The 26,575-nt window shown below is 43.0% G+C and overlaps 1 long non-coding RNA gene across 1 annotated transcript in view; it reads left to right on the top strand.

The window, feature by feature from the left end:
- LOC111560787 overlaps positions 1–25,782 on the top strand; it is a 44,990-nt gene extending 19,208 nt beyond the window's left edge. Inside the window, exons 5-6 of the long non-coding RNA XR_006598946.1 lie at positions 16,470–16,524; positions 25,535–25,782. This is a non-coding gene — a long non-coding RNA (uncharacterized LOC111560787). The remainder of the gene's footprint in view (positions 1–16,469; positions 16,525–25,534) is intronic.
- Positions 25,783–26,575: the final 793 nt, after the last annotated feature.

Here is a 26,575-nt window from a genome sequence, read left to right as displayed (position 1 = left end):
AAGAGGAAAGTTGGAGACAGGCCCACAAGGAGAACACCATGTGAGGATGAAGGCAGAGGTCAGGGTGAGGCTTCAGCAAGCCAGGGGCACTGAAGATTGCCAGGAAACCACCAGAAGATAGGAGAGAGGTCTGAGGCAGATCCTTCCCTCACAGACCCTGGAAAGAACCAGCCCTGATGATATCTTGAGATCACCATATCTTGATCTCAGACTTTCAGCCTCCAGAATCAGGAGACACTGAATTTTTTTTTTTTAAGTTTATTTATTTATTTTGAGAGAGAGAGAGTGAGTCAGAGAGAAAGTGAGAGAGAGAATCCCAAGCAGGCTCCGCAGAGCCTTGCAGAGCCCGACACAGGGCTCGAACCCACAAACTGTGAGATTATGATCTGAGCTGAAACCAAGACTTGGAAGCTTACCCAACTGAGCCACCCAGGTGCCCTGTGAGACCCTGCATTTAAAAAAAAATTTTAATGTGTGTTTATTTTTGAGCGAGGGGGAAGGGGGAGAGAAAGAGGGAGACACAGAATCTGAAGCAGGCTCCAGGCTCTGAGCTGTCAGCACAGAACCCAAACACGGGGCTCGAACTCGTGAACCACGAGATCATGACCTGAGCTGAAGTCAGACGCTCAACTGACTGAGCCACCCAGGTGCCCCGAGACACTAAATTTCTGTTGTCTTAAGCCCCCTTCCCTAGCCTGTGGTACTCGGTACAGCAGTCCTGGGAAGTGAACACGCACTGTAGGGAGCTCCCCGAGTTAATAAAGGTGGGGACAAGCTCATATATGAAGAATATTGTCCTGTTGTTACATACTTCTCTGTAGGCGAGGGACTGTGTTCTGCATTTGCTAAAGATTGCAATCTCTGTCCCCAAAAATCTGTGTTCTTCTCACCTAGGAATGACTACTAGGTGGCCATTAGAAATGTTAAATTCTTGTCTCCGAAACCATTTCAGCTGGAGGGGAAAATAACCTACAATTGCAGGGCCATTTGTCACCTGGGGTGACAAATTTAAGGAGGCTCCCACTCTCAGGCACTGACTGCCCACTGACACTACTCGGAGATTCCACGCCCCCTTAAACTCTGCACCCTACATGCCTCTTTTGTCTTACCCTGGTCTAGACCCTGTACATTTGTACCTGGAGCCACAGAGAAGGAAATAAACCTGTAGATATCTAGAAACCGATATATGACTGCAGGAACCGCTGTCACAAAACCTGAGATGATTATAGAAAAGCTTCTTCTGGGGCGCCTGGGTGGCTCAGTCGTGTAAGCATCTGACTCATGATTTTGGTTCAGGTCATGATCTTGCCGTTTGTGAGTTTGAGCCCTACATGGGGCTATCAGTGCAGAGCTGCTTGGGATTCTCTCTGCCTCCATCTCTCTCTGCCCCTCCCCTGCTTTCTCTCTCTCTCCCTCAAAATAAATAAAACTTAAAAGAAAAGAAAAGGTTCTTCTGGACAATTACATCAAATTATTATTCTTTATCTGAAGCAAGTTTAACTGGGTGTCCTGTATTTTATCCGGCAACTCTACCTGGATCCAGGCAATTCCCCGGAAAGATTGCTGATATAGATATTTTTTTCTGGTTCAGGTGTTTTATTTAATTTTTATTATTATTTTCTAATTAACTTATTTTTTAATATAATGCATTGTCAAGTTAGCTAACATACAGCGTATACGGTGTGCTCTTGGTTTTGGGGGTAGATTCCCATGATTCATCGCTTACATACAGCACTCAGTGCTCATCCCAACAAGTGTCTTCCTCGATGCCCACCACCCATCTTCCCCTCTCCCCCTACCCCTCCATCAACTCTCAGTTTGCTTTCTGTATTTAAGAGTCTCTTATGGGTTTGCCTCCTTCTGTGTTTGAAACTATTTTTCCCCTTTCCCTCCCCCATGGTCTTCTGTTAAGTTTCTCAAGTTCCACATATGGGTGAAAACATAGATTATCTGTCTTTCTCTGAGCGGCTTATTTCACTTAGCTTAATAACCACCATTTCCATCTGTGTCGTTGCAAATGGCCCGATTTGATTCTTTCTCATTGCTGAATAGTATTCCATTGTATATATAAACCACATCTTCTTTATCCATTCATCAGTTGATAGACATTTAGGCTCTTTCCATAATTTGGCTATTGTGAAAAGTGCCACTGTAAACATTGGGGTACAAGTGCCCCTATGTATCAGCACTCCTGTATCCTTTGGATAAATACCTAGTAGCGCTATTGCTGGGTCATAGGGTAGTTCTATTTCTAATGTTTTGAAGAACCTCCACGTTGTTCTCCAGAGCAACTGCACCAGTTTGCATTCCCACCAACAGTGCAAGAGGGTTCCCGTTTCTCTACACCCTCGCCAGCATCTGTTATTTCCTGAGTTGTTGATTTTAGCCACTCTGACAGGTGGGAGGTGGCATCTCAATGTGGCTTTGATTTGTGTTTCCCTGATAATGAGGGACATTGAGCATCTTTTCATGTGCCTGTTGGCCATCTGGATTCTTCTTTGGAAGAGTGTCAATTCATGTCTTCTGCCCATTTCTTCACTGGATTATTTGTTTTTCAGGTGTTGAGTTGGGTAAGTTCTTTATAGATTTTGGATACTAACCCTTTATCCAATACGTCATTTGGACTGCTGATATTTTTAAGTGCACACAATAGTAGGATAAGGTATGGTGTGGCTGGTGAAAGTTTTGGCCCCATTCTCTAGGGATTTATATTCCAGGTCCAAAAAAAGGCCATTAATCTCAGTAGATCAAGTGCCTCTAGTTGTTTAGGCAGGAATGTTTCACCTCGAAGAATTCCAGCCAGGCTCTTTAGACCAGAGCAGGGCCCCATTTGTTGGCTGCTTAAAGAAATGGGGATAATACAGCCGCCTATTTGTTAGGGAATTTAAATGTGGTCCAGCCTTGAAGGCAAGTCTTTCATGACTTAGAGCTGGTTCCTTGAGGCTTTCTTCAAGGGCTGGTGTTCAGGGACTGTCTTTGAATACAAATTAAATTTTCTTTAAAAATAATTTGTTCTTAAGAATTGCCCAAGCAATTCTGGCTGAGAAGAGCATCCTCATGACAGATGTGATTTGGACTGGTGTCCTTGGCAACTCTACAGGACAAGGGGAAGCCAGGGTCCTCTTGCTGGGAGTGCTCCTGTCCATCCACCCACACATCCATCCTTCCATCCATCTGCCAAACACCTGGGTTAGAGGCAGATTGAGAAGAGACAGAAAAATGCTACAGTTGTATTCTACAAGGAGCTCCCAGTCTTTTAGGGAAGACAAGCACATAAGTAGGCAATTATAATAAATTGTGACTTTGTTCTGATAGAGGTAGGCACAGTGGATTGTGGAGATATTCAGGTGCAGGATTTAATTTAAGTGCAGGAGAGGAAAGAAGAACCACTTTCAGGAGGAAATGATGCCTTAGTAAGTCTGGAAGTACAAGTAAGAGTTACGCAGCTAGGTGATGTATTAGAAGGTCGAGGCAAGAATCATTGGTCATTATTTGGGTAGAAAGTATGGGGTGCGGGCATGTGGGAAGAAGGCAGAGGGAGGAATCAAAAGTGAGTCCTAGATTTCTGGCTTGGCACCTGCCTCCTTAGGTTTAGACCTTCAAAGTAGTCACTTCTAGAAGTGAGTCACTGGACCACAATGAATGTTGGGAAACCTTCAAGATGTTCATTGTCCGCGAGCTTGGTAGATCCCATACTAACCAATGACAAAGAGTCACGTCTACTTCCTGGCATCCAAGACCCAGGAATGGAGACTGAGTTATTAAATACCCACATGTCTGACATCACCCTACATTTCAAAGGTTTCTTTTTTTTTTTTTTTTTTTTTTTGCCTGCTATGTTTGAATCCATAGTATCAGAAGTAGAGCGTATCTGTGAGATTGCAGGTGAAACAGAATGGGCGTAGGGAAAAGGAAGTTGCCTATATGTTCCTACTGGGTGTAGGGGGGCTGCTGCTTCCAGAGAGCTGCCCAGAGAACTTGATGCGTCAGTGAAATTTGGCAGATTGGGTTTGAAAATTGGACTGCGTCACCGGGAGGCACACTGCGACAAAATGGGTGGTACTGAGTTCCATAGATTGTATTTTTGGGCAGAATGTCCTGGATGAGCTTACAGATTGTATTTTCCATGTCTTCATGACTAATGTTTGCAATTACTAATAGCTGGGGACAGTTCCCACTGGAACAGACGTCTTCAGTATTTTTTTTTAATACAAAATTAGTCATGTGGATTCCCTGGGACTTGGTGTTTTATTAAGTCTCTCTTTCTCTCTCTCTCTCCGTCCCTTTTCAGAGGAAAGCTCTGTTCTGTACACGCCTAAAAGATTTTTTAAAAGTGAGATGTGCACTCAAAGCAACGCGGACGGGTTTCTGCTCAGAATTCAAACAAATGCCTTTTCTGGTCAAAATGACGACAGGATCTAAAAGACAACTCTTTGATCAACTATCAGATGATACTTTTGTTCTACACCAGTGCAGCTTGCAGAATGTTTATTTGGCAATAGAAAAAAGGTCACCATTTTAAGGCAGTTCAGAAACCAAATGTTCCCATAATATGGCAGTTTTCTCCCTTGGCTTTGCTGCTTTGGAATCTGTGCTTTTGACAAGCTCAAGCTCTCTTAGATGTGTGGTGGGGGGGGGGGAGGGCGGAGTCGGTGGTGAGAGATCTGTTAATTGCAAAAAAAAAAAAAAAAAAAAGGGAGATCTCCCCTGCAAGGAAACTATTTATATCACAAGGTGAGTTCTTTAAATAAGAAAAGGAGGTGGTGGGGAGAGAATCTCTCAGCTAGGTGCGACATATGTAGAAACAGAACAGCAGCGTGTGCACAGAAATTTGAATCAGGTTGTGTTTTTTACTATCCAATCCTTGCTTTTAAGCAGCATTTTACACCCCCTCCTGAAACAGAAACCTCTTTAATTAGTTCCTGCAAAAGTACCTCTCTACTGCCACCTGTTGTTCAGGAGAATATCAGAGCGCCCTGGGGGTCCCGGGAGCCCGTTTGAACTCCTGAGGTGCCTCTCTGTCCTGCATGGTCATCCTTGCTGGGACCCTTTGAGGCACAGGTCAGGGAGGTGATGTAAGCTCGGATCATCCAAAGCTAGCCGAGAGAGCTAGAAAATGCCGTATTTTCTCCACACGGAACAAGCTGTGCTCTTAGTTGCTAATCATTATTGATTTAGAATCTTAAAAAGCCATGCTTCCCATTTCAATAAAAGCAATGAAAAGTATTTTAGAGGTGGAAATTGCCTCTTCAAACAATATTAAGGAAAGATAAAGGGAGTGGATGGAATCCAAGGTTGGGATTGTGTTAAAAGCTATCTCGGCCTTCTGTATGCTAATTACAAGTACTGGGGAAAGTTGAAACTAATCACAGCAGAGGGTCAAAGCCCCAGTCACTGCAAGTTAACCCAAGTGGCCCACTGTATACATTATATTTATTTTTGCTTCTCTTGGGTATAGTAAATGTGTCTGGTTTTGTTCATTAAAGCCTCAGATTGGGCTTATTTGGCTAACATCTGTTAGGACGAGGGTCTTACTCTTAATTGGTACCATCTGGAAAGGGGGAGGAACACACAGAGGATCTTCATAATGGATTGAAGGCCCAGCCCTTCTATATCTTGCAAAAATACTTTTTATTTTTAAGCTAGTATTATATACATATATACATACATACATGCACGTATATACACATACATATATACATACACATACATATATATGTACACACACATGCACACACACACACACACATATATATATATATATGTATGCACACTTACTCATGTGAAAGACTAATTTTACAATCCAGCAATATAACAAAAAATGATCGGGGCGCCTGGGTGGCTCAGTCAGTGAAGCATCCAACTTTGACGCAGGTCATGATCTCGCGGTTCGTGGGTTCGAGCTCCAAGCTGGGCTCTGTGCTGACAGCTCGGACCCTGGAGCCTGCTTCGGATTCTGTGTGTCTCTCTCTCTCTTTGCCCCTCCCCAGCTCGCACTCTGTCTGTCTGTCTGTCTCTCTCTCAAAAATGAATAAACATTAAAAAAAATTTTTTTTAAATGATTGGTATATGAGATTCGCATCATTTAAGGTACCAGCGAAATGTGTGCGTGTGTGTTTGTGTTTAGGGATGCTGAGTATCTTCCTTTTCTGGGATGTCCCCTCTTTGCAGCTCCCTAGTGCTTATTCTGAGGCATCTCTTTTCCCTCTTCCTCTGGCTCTGGTTTCCATAGCTGCGGTGGACAGGTCCTCCTAACTTGCACACAGATGTCATTCTGCACTCAAAGCCACAATGCCACGGGCCATACCAGTGTTGCTGGGCTTTAGCTCTCTCTTTATGTAATTTGAGAGCTCATTAATAAGCACCATTTTGTGTGATTGAAAAATAGAAAGGGCGTCCTGGCATTAAACATTAAATCTGAGAAGAACTGAGTTAGGAACACAATGAACTTCTTTTTTTCTCCTTATGTCGATTCTAGTCTGGGGATGAATGGAGACCCAGACGCTTCCTCTACTCAGCCCCCACCAAGCCTCTGCAGGAAGCAGAAATCCGAGTAGACCCTTAAGATTGATTTCCAGATGCATCTGGGTGATGGAAAGGCTTCTTCTAACATTCTAATTTTATCCCATTTAATTATTGCCGTCCTGTCCTTGCCGGGAAGCTTGTGTGTGTGTGTGTGTGTGTGTGTGTGTGTGTGTGTGTGTTGACAAGGGTGATGAGCTTTTAAAGACTGGCCTGGGGAGCTCTTCACAGGGATTCGGGGTTGGGGGGAGGTCCCACCCCTTCAGAGTTTCTTCTGCAGGTGACTACATTCCTGTTACCCTAGAAAACTCTGGCTGAAATGGGAAGTCACCTCTCCAGACTCCAAACTTCTCGTACTTTCGGGCAAAGGGAGTCAAATAATGCTGCCGTGATGGACCCTGGAGCTGGACTCTGAGTGGTGATATGCATGACAGTCTCCTTGGATGCTTCCTTCCTCACATTGCGGTTGGTTTCTTTTCATGTTTTGAAAGAGTGGCAGGAAACTGCCCTCTGTTACTCGTGGCTGCCTTTTCATGGACCCACCTTGGCATCGGCGTAAAGACAGACTGTGTGTCCCTTCTGGAAAAGTTTGAAGAGAAAAGTGTGTATGTGATTAAGAGGCTGAATGTTCTATGTGGCTCCAGTATGTCCGGTAATGTTTTCTCGGCCTTCAATTGTCTTATTATTTGACAGACACGTGATACTCTATCTCTATTTGTATATCTACTCATACCCACAGATTTGGTTAGGGCTTTATATGTTTATAGGGTCAAGTTACTACATTCTCTAGCGGGCCAATTCTTGAATTATTTTGATACTTTTTGGAGCCTCCAAGGATCCAAGGTCCAGTACTATGACAGTTTTTCAGGACTGGCTTCAGGAGGTAAGATCTGTGTAGGAGTTGAGGAGGTTTCTTGCCATCTTGGGGGACAGCCTCCAACCGTCCATGCATTCCAGTTCAGTGGAAGTTTTCCCAGACTCGGTGCTTGGGAACCAGGCAGGTGCACACCCTAGTGTCTTCGGGTCCACTCACATGTGCATGGATGTCTTTGAGCAAACGCAGCTCTGTGCCTGGGACCAGAGTCTACAGACACTGTGCCTGGCAGTGGAATCATTGCAGTCACGGGGATTGCAAAGGAAGACTCCAGAGTGGCAGGCCAGACATTTGCTGAGTCCAGTTGTAGCATTTATCCTCCTCCTCGTCCTCCTCTTCCTCTTCCTCCTTCTTCTTCTTCTTCTTCTTCTTCTTCTTCTTCTTCTTCTTCTTCTTCTCCTTTTTTAGAGAGAGAGCATGAGCAGGGGAGAGGGGCAGAGGGAGAGAGAGAGAAAAAGAGAGAGAAAGAGGGCATTTAAAAATTTTCAAATATGCTTTTTTAATCTCTAGAGATAGATAAACCACTGAGAAATGATTGGTTTGCTTCTTAAGATGGTGACATATCTTCTGTTCCAAAGTTCTTTGTTTTCCGTTTTTTTCCCCCAACATTAGCAATGGTATCACAAAATAAGAGCTTGCATTTCAAGAATATAGCATAGGAAACATGTAAAATTTGTGACTATACTTAAAGATAATGACTCAATATTCACCAAAATTGTGTGCCATATAGTTGAGAAGTCACTCACAAAGATGATGGGATTTTTATCGATTAAAGCTGTCATGTATCTGATCTTAAACACAATTTACAATTCCCATGGCTTAAAACTAAATGGTTCTTGGTTAAGTACAAAATTTTAGAGGGAGGTTCACATTGTTGTTTTTTTTTTATAATGTCATATTTATTACTATTTCAATTGTGTCTATTTCAAATCTGCACAATATGAATTTATATAAAATATAAGTCACCCCCCCTGAAATAAATAACTGCCCAGTATTTTTGAAAGTATAAAGGTCTAAATAGAAGATAAAGTTTTAACTCAGGGCTTAGTTGTGTCTTTTGGTTTGCCCTTAAAGAAAACACTTTTTTTTTTTAAATGGTGGTAAAAAATATGCTTAAAAGGGCGTCTGGGTGGCTCTGTCGGTTAAGTGTCTGACTCTTTTTACATCTTTTTTTTTTTAATGTTTATTTATTTTTGAGAGAGAGAGAGAGACAGAGCATGAACAGGGGAGGGTCAGAGAGAGAGGGAGACACAGAATCCGAAGCAGGCTCCAGGCTCTGAGCTGTCAGCACAGAGCCTGACCCGGGGCTCAAACTCACAGACCATGAGATCATGACCTGAGCTGAAGTCGGACACTCAACCGATGGAGCCATCCAGGTGCCCCTAGTGTCTGACTCTTGATTTTGGCTCAGGTCATGATTCAAGCTCCATGTCCAGCTCTGTGCTGACAGCATGGAGCCTGATTGGGATTCTCTGTCTCCCTCTCTCTTTGCCCCTCCTCTCTTGTGCTCTCTCTCTTTCTCTGTCAAAAATAAACATTAAGAAATACACATACATATGTTACCATTTTGACTTTTTAAGTGCAGAGGTCAGAGGCGTGAAGTACCTTCACGATGTTGTGTAACGACTACCACCATCCATCTCCAGAATTCTTTTCATCTTGCAAAACTGAAACAATCCATTATCCATTAAATAATAACTCTATTCCCAACTCATTTAACCACAGGCAACTACCACTTGACTTTCTGCTTCCAAATTTGACTGATCTAGGTACTTGTTATGGGTGGAATCATACAATATTTGTCCTTTCGTGACTGGCTTATTCCACTTAGTATAATATCCACAAGATTCATCCATGTTGTAGCAGGTGTCAGAATTTCCTCCCTTTTTAAGGCTGAGCAAGATTCCATTGCTTGCATAGACCACATTTTGTTTAGCCATTCATCTGTTATGGGTCAGCTGGGTTGCCGACATCTTTTGGCTATTGTGAATAATGCTGTTATGAACGTGGGCGTATGTATATCTGCTTGAGTCCCTGTTTTCCATTCTTGTGGGGTATATACCCTGCTTTCCCTTTTTGCGCCACGGTACTTTTCCCTCATGCCGTTCACTCTGCTTGGGATAGTCTTCCTCCCATTCACCACCACCATCGCCACAATCTTATTCGTGCTTTCAAGGACCGGTTTTAATGTCTGTTCTTTGGACTACCTTCCTACAAATTCTCAGCAGAAAGCAGGCTCCCTACTCTGTGTACCCTTAACACTTTGTTCCCATGGGGTGGGTATGGATTCCAGGGAGAATGAGTGGGGCAAGGTGAACTGTGTCCACCACGTGGAGGTTGTTGACAAGAGCCTTCACAGCAAAGACCAGGCCCCCTGCCTGATGCCAGCAGGATAGTATTGGTTACCATGCAGTCCATCTCTGAGAGGTACTCTTGGTCTCCTCGTGAAGACAGGACGTGTTCATATAGAAGACACACGACAGGTGCCCTCTCTCCCTTGGTGAACATGATATTAGCAGACCGTGTCGTTCTAGTTCATGGTACCGGAAGCATATTTCCGGTGTATTTAAATTCATCCAGATTTAAGTGAGTACATCCTCTGTGCCCTGCACTGTGGGGGACACAGGTCTTCAGAAATTTGCAACTGACATGATCCCAAAGAAGTTGCATGAAATACTTTACTTCCCATCCCCGTGTTGGAATCATTGAGGGCCATAAGAGGTGCCACCCATGCTTTTGAATGAATCAATGAGTATTTTAGAATCTTGTAGAGAAAGATATCATGTTTTTACTCGATCACAAATGATATTTCCTAGCATTGAATAGTGAAACGCAACCCAGACTTCCTTTAACGGAAGCCCCTGAAGGTTTCACTGAGGACTCAGTGTTGCTGTCTTCACGGTTCCCCTTGGGGGAGGTTGGGTAGGGCACAGGGTGGCAGTAGGCCCATTTATCAAAGGGTGGCCCCCACCACTTGTTCGAGGCTTTTTGACCAGGATGCTGTGCTGTCTCTCAACCTCTGCATTTCGTAGTTGGACCCCCTTCACAGATGGTGCCCAGCAGGCTCACTGGCAGCCATCTCAAAACCTTAGCCATTTTGCTGATGGCTTCCAAAATGACAATGACCTCTATAGCTGTTCCCTTCCTAATACCCCTGATGGTTTCAGTATTCTGCGTATTGAAGATCAACCACACGAAACGTTAATAAAATCATGAAGCTCTCAATAGGTAAGCCAATCAGGTGCTCTCCCTAGAGGACAAATTTGATTGACCCCTAAGAAGCGAGGTCCCCCCCACCTTTTCCCACCACCAACTCTAAGGTGTGAATGTAATTTGGTGGGAAAGCAATGGAAGGTTAAGGCAGAGGCAGGCTGGTTAGATTAGACTGTGATTTTCATGGAACTCTGTTAACAGCACGAATGATGAGTTCGGGTGACTGATGTTGATGAGCTGGAGCCATTCAGTTCAGTTTTGTTTTCGATTCAGAAGAATTGTACTGACTTTTCCCCATGTGCTTAATGGTGGGCAATGAGGAAGACGCAGGGGGGTTCCTCCAAGCTTCAGGTTTCCCGAGCCAGTGAGGATTCAGAGGGTCATCACCTGAGAAAATCACGGCTACAGCAAGAGCAGTGCCGGCATTTACGTCACTTGCCTGTGTGCCGGGCACTGTGCATATTTGTATACCTTATCTCATATCATCCTTGAACTGATGGAGACTGCGATTATTATTATTCCTGATTCGTGGATGAGGAGATGAGGCCCAGGGAGATTACTTCACGCGCCTGTGTTTGCACAGCTGTGAAGTGTTTGCACAGCTTAGATCTCTTTTGCACCAGGATCCCAACCCGGGTGATCTGCCTCCAGGGTTGATGCCGTAAACTACGTCGTGCTGCTCCTGCTTCTACTGAAGGCAGCCGGTTCTGACTGGGTGCTGACTCCTCACAACTCTGCTGTGAAAGAGATGCTGTTGTCATCTCCATTTTAGAGACGAAGTAACACATGCCCAGAGAGGGCCGTGACCGACCGAGGCCACACAGTCCAGGGCAAGGCCAAGGTTTGAGTTCCCTTAGTTGACCTCATCAGTGTTCAGCCTGGGCACACTGTGCTATCCACCCCCCACCCCCACCCCGCAGTAACTGTAACAACCGTTGTCTTTGTGTTTTTTTTTAAATATTTACTTATTATTTTTGAGAGACAAAGAGAACGTGAGTTGGGGAGGGGCAGAGAGAGAAAGAGACACAGAATCCCAAGCAGGCTCTGAGCTGACAGTGCAGAGCCCGATGCGGGGCTCAAAATCCACCAGCCACGAGATCATGATCTGAGCCGAAGTCGGACCCTTAGCCCACTGAGCCACCCAGGCGCCCCTCGTCTTTGTGTTTTGAAGAGAGTTGGCATGATCTCTTCTTTTGCAGAAATCCAGCCTCTTAGATCTCTTTTGCACTGCTGGTGGGAATGCAAACCGGTGCAGCCACTCTGGAAAACAGTATGGAGGTTCCTCAAAAACTTAAAAATAAAACTACCCTAGAACCCAGCAATTGCACTACTAGGCATTTATCCACAAGATACAGGTGTGCTGTTTCAAAGGGACATATGCACCCCCATGTTTATAGCAGCACTATCCACAATAGCCAAAGTATGGAAAGAGCCCAAATGTCCATTGATGGATGAATGGATAAAGAAGATGTGATGTGTATATATATATATATATATATACACACACACACACACACACACACACACAATGGAGTATTACTTGGCAATCAAAAAGAATGAAATCTTGCCATTTGCAACTATGTGGATGGAACTGGAGGGTATTATGCTAAGTGAAATTAGTCAGAGAAAGACAAATATCGTATGACTTCACTCATATGAGGACTCTAAGAGACAAAACAGATGAATATAAGGAAAGGGAAGCAAAAATAATATAAAAACAGGGAGGGGAACAAAATAGAAAAGACTCTTAAATATGGAGAACAAACAGAGGGTTACTGGGGGGGTTGTGGGAGGGGGGATGGGCTAAATGGGTCAGGGGCATTAAGGAATCTCCTCCTGAAGTCATTGTTGCACTAGATGCTAACTAACTTGAATGTAAATTACAAAAAGAAAAAAAAAAGAAAGAAAGAAATGCAGCCTCTTAGGTCTCTGCTGAGCCATAGAGCAGGTATCCCCAGTGGTGGCCTGACCAGGACGCCAAGAGAAGCCTCACAGCCCCCACCCCCTTACTTGCTGGAACCTTTCCAAGAGCCTGGGAGGGACCCTACAGTGGGGTCATGTGTGTGTGTGTGTGTGTGTGTGTGTGTGTGTTTGTCAAACAGAGAAAAGTAAATAAGATTTGTGTAAAATGTGAAGAAGAATTTTGTACTTTTTCTTAAAGAGCCCCCAACAGCCGATTGTATAAACCAGCGATTCCCAAAGTGTGAACCCTCTCGAAGTGGGGGCCAGCAATTTGCCCCGTATCTCAGGGGAATTCTTTAGAACTGCACATTCTCAGCTTCCTGTCCCAGGAGATTTAGCTTCAACTCTGAGCAGCGGCACCCTTCCCTGCAAGGTGAAGTCTAAACCCTCGCAACTAATTTTATACTGGTAACTTCAAATTCTCTGTCTTAAAGGGCACACCCAAATGGTAGCCTCAAGACCTCCACCTGGGGGGCTCCTGGGGGGGCTCAGTCAGTTCTATGCTGAGCTGTGCCGACAGCTCTGAGTTTGGAGCCTGCTTCAGATTCTGTGTCTCCCTCTCACTCTGTCTCTGTCCCTCCCCCGCTTGTGTGCGTGCTCTCTCTCAAAAATAAAGAAACATTAAAAAAAATTTTTTTTAATTAAAAAAAGAAAAAAAGACCTCCACCTGGATCCACACTTCGTCACGACTTTAAAATGTGCCTATTTCTTCCCCTAACACTGAGCTCGTTTCTGTCTGGGCAACTTGGTGTTTTACGCAAACTTTATGATATTTCTAAAATGTTTGAACTTGACAGGAAACCACACGATCATACGGCTCACCCAGAGAGAAGGATTTGTCTATGCAGCAGGAAGGTAACCTCAACGTTCAGTTCACCTGTTGTAGCAGCTCGGATTGCCCCGGGCTCACAGGCAGGCTGTAGCCCGACACCCTCTGAAGTTCAAAGAGGCCCAGAGAGAGGGCTTCTGAGACTTCTGAGAGGTCTTCCTCGGCCTGTCAGGGAAAAGCAGGTAGCATGAGGGTAGCAACCTCCTCCAGCAAGACGGCCAGGCCTCCAGGTTGAACGCTCTGCGGGGCTCCGTCCAGGACGAGCTCCCACGGGATGCTGCCCCAGGCCGGAGGATTGCTCTCCAGAGAAGCAGGAGGTGGGCTGGAAGGATTGCAAAGTGGTGTTGTTGCCGTGTCCTTGGAGAGCTCTTTTCCTGTGGATGAGGACCTGGGGGGGGGGAGGAGAAGCGAGGGGGTTCGGGGGGGGCTGTGAAACAGGTACAATCCACCTACCAGCTTCCCTGGGTATTCACTACTCTATGGCCTCTTGGTCAGTTCTTATCACAAACACTGTTTATTTTTATTAAAAATTTTTTAAAAAATGTTTATTTTTGAGAGAGACAGAGTGGGAGTGGGAGAGGAGCAGAGAGAGGGGGCGACACAGAATCCCAAGCAGGCTCCAGGCTGGAGCTGTCAGCACAGAGCCCGACGCAGGGCTCGAACTCATGAATCATGAAGTCATGACCTGAGCTGAGGTTGGATGCTTAACCGACTGACTGAGCCACCCAGGCGCCCCTCACCAACACTTTTTAAATTTTTTTTTTTTTTCTTGAGAATCTACTGTTCAGAGCTGTGTAGTAAGAGTTACCTTCAGGAATGTTCTGTGCAATACCTTTCTCTCATAGTGAAAACTAGATACCATGAAGATCTCAAATCAGAGGACTCTTAATATATGTAGCCATTAAAATAACAGTTATTAAAATGATGATAGAGAAGATTGCTAAATGACAAAGCAGAGGAATGCTCATGATTGTTGGATTTTTTGTTAGTTTGAAAGAGTTTGCAAATTACTATGCCCAGTTCAATTCTGTTTTTTTTGTTTTGTTTTGTTTTGTTTTTTGTACATTTTGTATAAAGAATGAACAGTGGAAGGGTGCCTGGGTGGCTCAGTTGGTTGAGCCTACAACTTCGGCTCAGGTCATGATCTCGCTGTTCGTGAGTTTGAGCTCCGCATTGTGCTCTGTGCTGACAGCTCGGAGCCTGGAGCCTGTTTCTGATTCTGTGTCTCCCTCTCTCTCTCTCTGCCCCTCCCCCATTTGTGCTCTGTCTCTGTCTGTCTCTCTCTCTCTCTCTCAAGAATAAACACTAAAAAAAAAAAAAAGAATGAACAGTGGAAATGTACACCCCAAAATGTTAACACAGTTGTCTTTTAAACATGGTGGAATATTTGGTGTTTATTTGTGTGTGTGTGTGTGTGTGTGTGTGTGTGTGTGTGTGTGTTTTACTTTCTTCAAAATAATGTACATTGAATGACTTCTACTTTGTCATCACAGAAAAGAAATGCTCAACTAGCTAATTGGATGGGAAGTACCAGTTGTTAAAACAGCATGGCCATTTTAATGCTGCTGGATTTAAGCAAGCCTCTTCAGTGTGTGTCAGTCAAGAGACTGAGTGTATAAATCGGCAATGGCCAGACCATGAATAAAATAGACCTCTGACCCGCAACCTGCAGCAACAAATCCGGGCAACTAAGTCAACTGCTGTAGCAACGGGCCGTGAATAGTCAGGACTTGATCAGTAACTGACACCTTCCCTAATTTTTGTCCCTGCTTCCAGCTGAGGGCCACGCGGAGAAAGCCAGATACGCTTCCCTAACCAATGACAGAGGATGTCCCCCTTCTAGCTAGCCCGTGTCCAGCATCCCCATCACCAGTGCCTCCAATGAGGGCACACCTGAAACCTTCCCTTTTCCCCACCGCGGCACACGTGTTCTGTTCTGTCTGCCTTTGAATCTCTGCCAAGCGCATGTGATTGTCGCTGGCTCCCTTGAACTCAAAAGAGAGAGCCTCTGGTTGTTCTCATGTGGGTGGTCTCTGTTTATTTCCACAAAAATTTGGCCTTTTGGGAAAACATGTGTGTTAAAAAAAATTATTCACTCTATGTGTAGCATTATGCTATCGCTACTACAAAAACAAAAAAAAAAACAAAAAAACCCAAAAAACCCAATTCCTCCTTGTACAGAAATTTTTGAATCTCAAGCCAGTCACTAAATCCGAATGGTCCAGGATTATTTGGAGAGATGAGGGTCCAGCTCATGGGGAATGAAATAAACACTGAGTCTGAGATTATTATTATTAAGATTTCCAGGTAGGGAAAAGTAAGTAACGTCAGGAGTAGAGAGATCACTGCTTTTTGCTCTTCTGTGGGATTCTAACGTTCCCTACCTACTCGCCAAGTCTCATTACCTTGTCCCTCTAGGATGAAATCAGCTTACAGAAAAATTAAGTTTGATTTAGTGGCAAACTGGTATTTTCTACTGTGCAAATTGTGTAAGTGATCACACTTGGATGGGTCAAACTTCATTATTAATATGAGTTACTAAGTCTTATAGACAGTTTTCATCTGAGAGAAAGCTAGAGCTAACTTCAGAACCTTTACATGAGAAGAACGCCAAACAATTTGGAAAAATGTGTTGAAATCCTGCAGAAAGGACTGAGACACTGTGTGAATATGAATGAGGGATTCTGGTTATCTAACAGGTTTTCAGAAGACATCTGTGGTGAAATACCCTGATATGAATAAAACAAGGGTAATTTGATTCCTGTGTTAACGGGCATGTGTAGGTGGGGGTGGGGTGACAGGGAGAAAAGTCACAAATCTAAGCCACCGAAGAGAAATGATGCTTCCGTATTAATGCCAAGCAATTGTCTTGTGTTTTCAAAGTTGGACAATGAAGGTATCACATATGTCATTGATTCAGATGGCTACTTTGTATATGGTGGGTCCTTAATACATGTGTAACAAATGCATTAATTCAGTACAATAATCTGGAAATCAAATGGGATTATACAATGTCAGAAAGGCTTCCCCAAATTCAAGCTGACTAATAAAATTTGCTGACTTTTTTAGGTGTGGGCTGTTTTGCATTATGAGTGAACATTGCACGCTTTTGCCATACCCTTGGGTAAGTGCTTACATGTTCAGAACTGGGTAAATAGAAATGCATTAGACAAGAACAGCGGTGACTTATGTTTTGTTTTTTTTTTCACCAAATTTAAATGTTTGGCAAAGAATTTGTTGATTTGAAGGCTTAAGACTTAAATCATTAAGCAGTCAAGGATGGAAGAAGTTGGCTTTATCATCACAGAGAATACTACAGATGGACTAGAGGTACTCCTGTCTTTACAGTACTGAATCAGAAGGGCTATATTCAAAAAATGTTTTTTATATTTATTCATTTTTTTTAAGAGACAGAGAGTGAGAGAGCAGGGGAGGGACAGAGAGAGACACACACACACAGAACCTGAAACAGGCTCCAGGCTCTGAGCTGTCAGCACAGAGCCCGATGTGGGATTCGAACTCATAACCCTGAGATCACGTCTGGAGCAGAAGTCAGCCACTTAACCAACTGAGCCACCCAGGCACCCCGGGGTGTATTTAAAGTAGGGCCAGTTTCATAGGTAGCTGGGGTGATGTCATCATATGGATTTATTGAAAGGTCCGCCTTACCTATGACAAGGTACTAATCTTACCCACCTTCTTTGGCAGCTATCCATGCTTATCTAAGCAATTGTAGTGTTTGCTTTTAGAGGGTCAAGCAATGATGGCCAATAGTTTCCATCCGAAAGAAGTGGTTACTTGGAATCTTGTATTTAGATTTGTAAGGTTGCATCTGGGTTTAGAGGGAACAAATGTAGGATTGTCAGACAGGACCTGGGAAGGGTTGTCTTGGATCTAAGACTTTATTTTCAGAAGCCACTGTAACAATATTTACACTGTAGCTCTTACTTTAACCATTTAACTGTTTTAGTAGCTACAGATTAGTAGGGTCTACACAGGCTAGGCATGTGTGGACAGGATTGGGAGAACAGATCCCATTGCTGGACACTGCCCAAATGAGGAAGTCTGGTCCGGTTTGAGGTCCTGCAGTCGGGAAGACGGGGTGCCCGGTCAACTGTCAGGAGGTAGGAAAGCACTTGGAAGGAATAGCAGGCAGGCAGAAGGAGACAGAGTCTGTGGGAGGCAAGTGCCAATCAGAGAACTCGCATGGCCATTTTATTTTTCCAGCCCTGATTTCATCACCCTCTCTGGCAACCGAGGCTGAAATTCTCAGGCTTCCCACTTCAAGGAGGGCAATGCTTTCCACCTTTCTTCTGACTCTGAAACTTTTTATTTTCCATTGTTCTCAATGCAGTCAGACTGGATGTTTCTTTGTAGCTCTTCAAGGAACAAAGAAATATCTGGGTAACGAAAACTAGATGCAGGTCTCTGGGAGGTAAGACAGTGTGGATATCATTCTGGGAACTGCTAAAGGCAGAATGCTATGTATTGATTTTCAACTAGAATTAGGTGGGTAAGATCGTCTTTCAAAGTTGGCTAAAAAAATGAACTTGTCCTTTCTAAGGTCTAATTAAGATCCTCTGTCAGAAAACATAAAAAGAACTGTATATAATATCACTGGGGACAATGCAAACCATTGGCTCCTTTTGCATTTAATAAGATGTCATGATAAAAAGAAGTTAGCTTTTTTTTTTTTTTTTAAACCAAGGAATTGGAAAATAGAAAAGAAGCTCTTCTCATTAGATTATATCTGAGTAACCCTCTCGGTCTGATATTTGCAACATATTTGGCGTAAAATTCATGGATCAATATGGTTTCTGAGGCAGGAGGTTACCTTTCATGTTGATGAGATTCAGGTTCCCTTCCGCTATCACGTTATTAATGGACGTTATTTGCTCATCAACCATTATGTAGAAAAGTTTCTAATCTAGAAAAGTTAGAAGAACGAGCATATTAAGAAAGACTTCTGGGTTAAACTTTTTCTCCATTTTCCCCCTTTTCCCCCAAACGAAAGAAAACTGGACCAACAAATGGTTCTTGGCTACATATGGATGCAATATGGGTCCAAGAATGCTTGATGACAGAAAGCAGAGTTGTAATCTATTCCAAATGGACCATCATCTGGATATTTGAAATGTCATGCTGTAAACAGTGTTCCCTTGTCTTATAGGATGTTATGTAGGGTTGAATGCAGATGAAAGCATAAATTTATATCATGAAGTAAAGTATAAAATGAATGTTAACCTCCTAAGTACTTCTTTTTTTCAAGGTCAGTTTCTGTTAACTGCCTGTCTTCTTCTAGCAGTGCACCTCCCATCTTTAATCCTTTGGCCATTTGATGACCCCCATCATTTCTCTCTCTCCCTTCAAGAAAGGGGTAAGAAATTTAGAATTCAAAGGAATTTTGGAACTCTTTTTTTATCAACCTTATTTTGTAAATCAGCTCAACCTTATTTCGTAAATCAGAAAACTAAGATCTAGGGAAGCTATATAGTCCCACAGCTCGGTAGGTAAGCAGATGATCCAGGAATTTACAGACTCCTAGGGTGGGATAATTTGCATGGTGTTATGTTGCCTTTCAGTAAATACCTGTCTGATCCTATAATGTTTCCATCCCTAGCAGAGGACTGATTTCATCAGCTTGTCCTCATAACCACCATAGGTGTTCAGAATTAGCTACTTGATTATGTGGATGTTATTCATTCAATTTTCATTCATTCACTCATTCATTTAGATAATACTTATTTTCCTCAAGCTTTTATTGTAAAGATATACATACTCAGTGCACAGAGCACCAGCAGCCTCAAAATTCACATAAAAGAGCAAAATTCTCCTTTCCTCCACCACATCCACTTCCCAGAAATGTTCCTTATGAGAGCACACTGTATATCCTTTCAGACATTTTTTTGATGCATAAAAATGTTATAGTACATAATATATATATGCACGTATTAAAAATGGGAGCATACTATACATGTTTTCTGCAACTTTCCTTTTTAACTTTTCTCACATAATAATGCCATGCACACTTTATCATATCATAGTTAATTTGCTCCTGTTATCAGTGCATGTGTACATGTTATGTATATTTTTATCTATGTAGCAATCCATAGTTTGTATGCTATGGAAGGTTATCTTACCATTCCTCCGTTGATGGGCATTTTATGTAGATCCCAATTTTTATCGTGGAAGGCAATGCTACAAGGAATATCTGTTTTTGCATTTCTGCCAACACATCTGTAGGATGCATTCCTAGAAGGGGAATTTCTGGGCCCTTCAATGTATATTTATTGCATAACTATCATGTGCAAAGCGCCGTAGGTGATAGGATGCAATCTTTGAAGAAGAGATGGTTCCTCTTCTCATGAAGCTTGTGGTTCAGGTAGCAAGAAGTATACACAAACAACGGATTTCAAGTAGAAAATCATGAGTGCTGTTTAGAAAACTTGGTGACTCTGCCATGGGAGGATAAAAATACCTTGACTTTCTAACCCAGCCTGTGCGAAGTAACAGTTATCTGGAGATGGGAGTCTCAGTGGAAATGCATTGAAAATTTCTGAACAAAATTACTAGGATGAGTTGAAATGTGGGAATGTGGAAGGTGACTTGTGTCTTGCGAGAGCCGCACAAATGTCCAGGAAATGTAATTGGTGGTGTTGAACTTCGAGGAAGTATCGATATTGGTGAGGGTGAGAATTGTTGCTATCCATTAGATGATACAAGACTGAAAGGACTTTTGTTTCCAAGATCTTTTCTCATTGTTTGATGGAGCAAAGTTTTATTTTGACTCAAGGCTAACTTGCTGTGGGTTTTGGCTTTACATATGAGTGGGGTCAGCTACAGGGAGCCTCTTCTCGAATCCGGACCATTTTGGTAAATCACACATTCGTCTTCAGTGTAGCTAGAGTTTAAGAACGAGCGCTTGTATTTTTTTTTCTTTTTTCATTTACAAACCCAATCCGGTTTTCCTAGGGAAGCTTCTCTTGAACCTTCAGCAGCCGTAGTTAAGACATCAGCCCTCATCAGAATCTTACAATAGGATGCAGATTTATGGGTTTTAAAAATCGATTCAAGCATGACATTATTCTTATTATCATTTAAATATTTATTCATTTATTTTGAGAGAAAATGAGAGAGAGAGAGAGAGAGAGAGAGAGAGAGAGCAGGGGAGGGACAGAGAGAGAGAGGGAGAGAGAGAGAATCCCAAGCAGGCTCTGTGCTGTCAGCGCAGAGCCTGACGCGGGGCTTGATCTCATGACCTGTGAGATCATGACCGGAGCAGAAATCACGAGATGGATGCTTTATCGATAGAGCCACCCATGTGCCCCCAAGCATAAAATTATTTAAGTGGAGATGTAGATTATAAGCTTTGTGCTCTAACGTGTTCATCTTTCCAGTGAGGAATTTGGTGGGAAAAAATTCAGTACGATATTTGACAGAAATTCCTCCAGCCACATCTTAGAATCCTTTTAGCTTCATGGCCTTGAAGTTACCTCACCTAATGCATAATACAAGCTCAGCCCCCACTTGTAACACTCAGCAAGTTCAAAGTACCCATCAACACGCAGTGAAAACCCACAGGAGAGAGGGGAAGGTAATCAAATACTGGAGAAACTAACCTTAGGCAGAATCAGTGGCAATTCTCAGAAGAAAAATTGGGGAGACCTTAAAATATTTTGATCATGCAAAGCGTTTTTCAACTCCTGATAAGAGAGAGCAACGCATTAAGTCGCTGGCAGTTGGAGAAGGAGTCAGATTCTGGTCTTCCATTGCAAGGTACCCGGCAGAACAGAGCGTTTTCCATTCTGAGGGATGCAAAGCAGCCAGCGGTGTTTAAATGCTCCCTCTGATCTGTGATGTCTTCATCAGGCAGTCGGGAGGCCTTCTCAGGAGCCCCTCAGGCCTGGGTGTCCAAAGAGCTTCTTCAGGAAGCACCATGAGCTGATCTTGCAAGGGTCCCCATGGCCTATTGTGAGTCATGTCAGGCCCCAGAGCCTGCATCCCACAAGCAAGAAACAGCAGGGGAAAAACAATTTTGGCTTTTGCAGGTGTCGGACTGCAAAGAAAGAACGGTTGGTACAAGAGGCAACACCCCCTTTTAAAAAGTCAGCTTGGGTGATTGAAAGCCAGGCTAGGAGTTTTCAGATAAAAAGGATTTTAGTAGTGATGACCACTCCTATAGAGAAACCCTCTGGAAACGGAACAGTTAACTTGTCAGAAATATACCAAAAAAAAAAAAAAAAGAAAAGAAAGAAAGAAAGAAAGAAAGAAAGAAAGAAAGAAAGAAAGAAAGAAAGAAAGAAAGAAAGAAAAAAGGATGTGGTTGGTTTTCTTTTCTTCTTTTTAAGTTTATTTATTTACTTTAAGAAAGACAGAGAGTGTAAGTTGGGGGAGGGACAGTGAGGTGGACACAGAGGGTCCAAAGTGAGCTCCATGCTAACAGCAGAGATTCCAATGTGGGGCTCAGACCCACAAAGTGTGAGATCATGACCTGAGCTGAAGTCAGACGTTCAACCAACTGAGTCACCCAGACGCCCTGATGTGGTTGGTTTTCAACTAGATTTTACCTATTATATTATAGTGGAACATACCCTAGAGGTTTCTTTAAATTGTGATTTCTTTTTTATTTTTTTAAGTTTATTTATTTATTTTGAGAGACTGAAAGCGAGAGCAAGAGCGAGAGTGAGAGAGAGGGAACCAGTGGGATAAGGAGAGAGAGAGGGGGAGAGAGAGAGAGAATCCCAAGCAGGCCTGCACTGTCAGCATGGAGCCCAACGCCGGGCTCGAATCCACGAACCATGATGAGATCATGACCTGAGCCAAAATCAAGAGTCAGATGCTTAACCATCTGAGCCACCCGGGTGCTCCTAAGTTGTAATTTCTTTACTATTAAAACTAGTAACTGAATCTAGGGTGCCTGGCTGCCTCAGTCAGTAGAGCATGTGACTCTTGATCTCACGGTCATGAGTTCAAACCCCACATTGGGCATGGAGCCCACTTTAAAGAACAAGCCAACAAACTAGTAGCTGAATCTAGTTGGTGTGGTCGTGGCTTAGGACACTATGGGTTCAGAGCCAAGGAGAACCTGGTTTCAGTCTCACTTCTATCCCCACCATATTTAAAACCAGGCACAGATCACTTCACTGTTCTGTGCCTCAGTTTTCTCATCTGTAAAATGAGATCCATAATAGAATCTCTCACATAGGTTAATAGGAGTAATAAATGAGCTGCTTTCTAGGATGTACTTAGGTCAATGCTCAAAAACGACTAATTGTAACAACGAACACTAGTCATAATTCGTGTTGTGGTTTAAATATCAATTACCATTAAAATATTACTGAGTATTAATTGTGTTCCAGAATTAGCAGCTTTTAAGCCAATATGACTAATTATTGTTGGGTTTTAATAAACTTCACTTCACATATTCACAAAATAAGATTTAATTCTTACTCAGGTCAATTCGTTGCCATTATATATACCAATAGATCGCCGACTTTAAAAGTAATTTAATTTAATACCTACATCATTCAACATCTCTCTGATGATGAAGATGATGAAGAGCCTGGCTTTTGTTAAGCACCAAATAAATACAAATTATTTTTAGTATCATAAACGCATGCTTATCTAGTCTGACTGCCTTTGGAGTTCCCTGTGTTAAGATGTTGCTTACAAGTGTCTATAAGCCAGTTATCATGTGCCTGCTTTGTCTACACATGTTTATTTTGAGGACAGGGATTGTGTCTTCAGCACCTGAAGAGATAACGGCTCCTGGTGGGCATGAAGCATCTAGCATAGTATTTGGCACATAGCAGGTTCTTAGGCAATTGAATTCCCTTTACTGTGAAGCTGTGTTGTTGACTCATTGGATTCCTCTTCCATTGGGGAATGTGGTGCTCTACAGTCTCCATTAGTTTTGTGTCACCCTAGGACTTTCCTTGTACGTTTTATTCCTTCTCGTTAAGAAATTCAGGATTCTTGGAAGTTAGGGGACAACACAATAGCATCAGGCTGACAAAAGCTATATCTACCAATGGCCTCATGGTGGTTGGGGACACAAAAATGCAAGAGTTTTGAGGCAGCAGGCACCGCCAGGCAGCCGAGATGGATGCTGGGGCGGACTTTTAATTGTTTATCGTTGCATCTCAGATTTACCGGGTCTGTTAATTAAAAATGTAAATTAATTAATAGTTCATCATGGCACACTAACAGGAAAGGAGGGAGGTGGAAAATGTAGAGATGTTGAGGAAAAGGATGCTTTGTTTTAGAGAGGGGGTTGGATTAGTTTAACTGATCCTTGGGTACTATTCCAAATCATAGAGCGAAAGGGGCGTTGTTGACAGTCCAAGTTTGATAAGTATACTTGGCATAAGGAATTATGGAAATTAAAGGAAATTAAAGGAAAGCTAGACAGTGCCCAGTAAGAGTTGGGTATAGCCAAACCCCAATGACTGGGGTGGCCAGGAGAGGATGCGGAAGTCACTGTACGGGACTTCCTGACTCTCTTAGTCTGCAGTCGCCCCATTGGGGGACCAACACGTGGCAGAGTAGAGGAGGAGGTGAACCATCACACGCACCCCACCCTGCACAGGCGGACCAGCCACCTTTCTCCCATCTAGGGCCCTGTCTTGTTAGCACCAGCCCAACCATCGGGACGTTTAGCTGGACTCTGACAACAGAGATGGGAAAGTGTACCCGTGAGTCAGGGGAATCCGAGTGGGATGGTAGAGAAGAAAGGGAAGGGGAGTAGATAACAGAAGGAAAGCTTTTCCTTCCCAGGGACCAGGAAACAGCTCAGAACCTGGTGACTATACCTTGAATTTCCTTCCTTCCTTGATCGGCCACATTACCAAAGAAAGAAAGCACAACAATGTCTTCCTTCCTTTCGTGGTCTGAATGCTTATTTAAAGAACACGGCTTCCCATTTCCTGCTGTAGCCCCAGAGCCTGGTCTCTTGATTTCGTTTTCCTCTGGGACCCTCTTTCTCTCTGCTGAGTGTCTCCACACACTCCCCTGCCTCTTCCAGCCCCCTCTGCTTCCTGCCCCTGCGGCCGCCTTCATCCCCTGCCCAGCTCCAGAGGAAGAAAGGCTCCTGTCACTGTGAAGTCTAAGAGGACCACCCAGCAGGTTTTTCTTTTCTTTCTTTTTCTCTTTCTTTCTTTCTTGCTTTCTTTCTTTCTTTCTTTCTTCTTCTTTCTTTCTTTCTTTTAGCTTCAAGAGTGTCTCTTGACACTCTTCAAGAAGCCAGTCTCTCTGGCCTTGGTTAAGAGCGGGCAAGGGCTTTGGGAGATAGAGCGGAGAATGAGGACAGGAACAGTGACAGTTGTGGCAAAGCCCACAAGTGCCAGCAGGAGGGAAATGTTAGTCTGCCATTTCTGGGAGCTGCAGAGCATATGGGGAGCCTGGAATTGTTGTCAGCAGCCCAGATCAGGGCTGTGCCATCCTGGCAGCTTCCCTGGGGCTTTAAGAAAGCGTTTCCGTGAGCTCCCTTACCTGTGGTTGTCAGAGGAAATGGTCCTATGTTGTTTTTCATATCCTTCGATCTGTTCATCTGGGTATCATTATTAAAGGCTGCATTGTACTCCACGGTGTGGATGCACCGTACAATTTATCTAACAGAATCCTGACTTTAGGACATTTGGTTTGTTTCCATTTTCAAGAACTGATGCTAAACAATGCTATCACGAATAACCTTTTAATATACATTTGTTAGCAGTGTAATTGTTAAATCAAAGAACACATCTATTTCTAAAACTTTCGGTATGTACGGCCAACCTGGTCTCTAGAAAACGTAAGCCAATGATTATATCCTTCAGCTATGTGATATGAGCACAGTTATCTCATTTATACATGTCAGTAGATGTGCACTTATGTTTTAGCTCAGGAAATATTCTGAAAGATAAACACTATAATGTTGAGAATGGTTATTTCTGGATACTAGGGTTTTAGGAATATTTGGGGGTGGGGAGTGAGGGAGGTTGACATTATTTTCTTTTTTTCTGTAATGAACATTTTCTGGTTTTGTATTTAAAAACTTAAATGTTATCGTTCTCTCTAAGACTGGATGTCTTTAAGAGAAAATAATATCATAATGAATCTTAATTGATTCTTAAATAAGAATTTTTTTTTCCTTGTAGACTGATGGACTGTCAGGACTGGAAGGGAACCTGAAATTCAGCTGGTCTAACTACATTGTGTACTTACTGGTGTGGAAATTGAGTCTCCAGGAGATGGCCTGAATTGCTTCTATTCACAGAGCTACTCTAGGGCAAATCCAGACGCTGGAGTCCGAGAACATTCTTGACTGCCTGTTTATTAAAGCATTGTTCTACACTCTTCCTCCTGCTTTTAAAAAAGGAAAATCTAATTTGCTTTTGTTTATTTCCCCTTTATTTTAAAATTATTCATACTAGCTAATGATTAGTTTACCAAAGCATGGCTCCAATATTTTTGGAGCTCCAGAACAGAGTTCTTAGCTTTGCCTAAAGGAAGGCTCAGTGGGTGAAGTATCTGACTTTTGATCTCAGCTCAAGTCTTGATCTCAGGGTCATGAGTTCAAGCCCCACTTTGGGCTCAAAGCCCGCTTAAAAAAACAAAAAACACAAAAACAATAGATAATAAGACCTATAAGAAGAACACGAATGAAGGCTCAGAAGACAGACTGGTGCTGCTTTTTTTCTTTGCCTTTTTAAAAATTGCTTTTTAATTTTCCAGCATCTTTCCTGTTCTTCATCACTTGTCTGTAAGTTGAAAAAAAAAAGTTTCAAATTGCCCACACAGGACAGTCATTCTGGACCACAGAAAACTATCTTTACGTCTTCAGAATGTCCAAATGAGCTACCATTTAATGGGGATGGGAGTGGGGTAAATTGCTGCATCCCAGGAGGCCAGATGTGTGAGCAGAGGAATTCTGCTAACTGGCAATACTACATGACACGTGGAGCCTTCACTCTCTTTAAAGAATTTTGATAAGAGATGTTAAAAATGGAAGACACACAGATACTGAATTCTGTAGCGTGTGGAGTTGCTAACCATTTGGGAAGTTGATGCCCCTACACCGGGCTCTATTTTCACGCAAACTCTAAAAGCAACATGTGGGTTTATTGTACTTGCTGTACTTCCATTTCACCAAGAAGTACAGCAGGATCCTGGAAATACAAGGGCTTCCTCTTGATGCG

The sequence above is a fragment of the Felis catus genome, chromosome B3 (genome assembly GCF_018350175.1).
Source record: "Felis catus isolate Fca126 chromosome B3, F.catus_Fca126_mat1.0, whole genome shotgun sequence".
Lineage (NCBI taxonomy): Eukaryota > Metazoa > Chordata > Mammalia > Carnivora > Felidae > Felis > Felis catus.
Note: the sequence above shows the minus strand (reverse complement) of the source record. Positions and strands in the feature narration are given on the sequence as shown.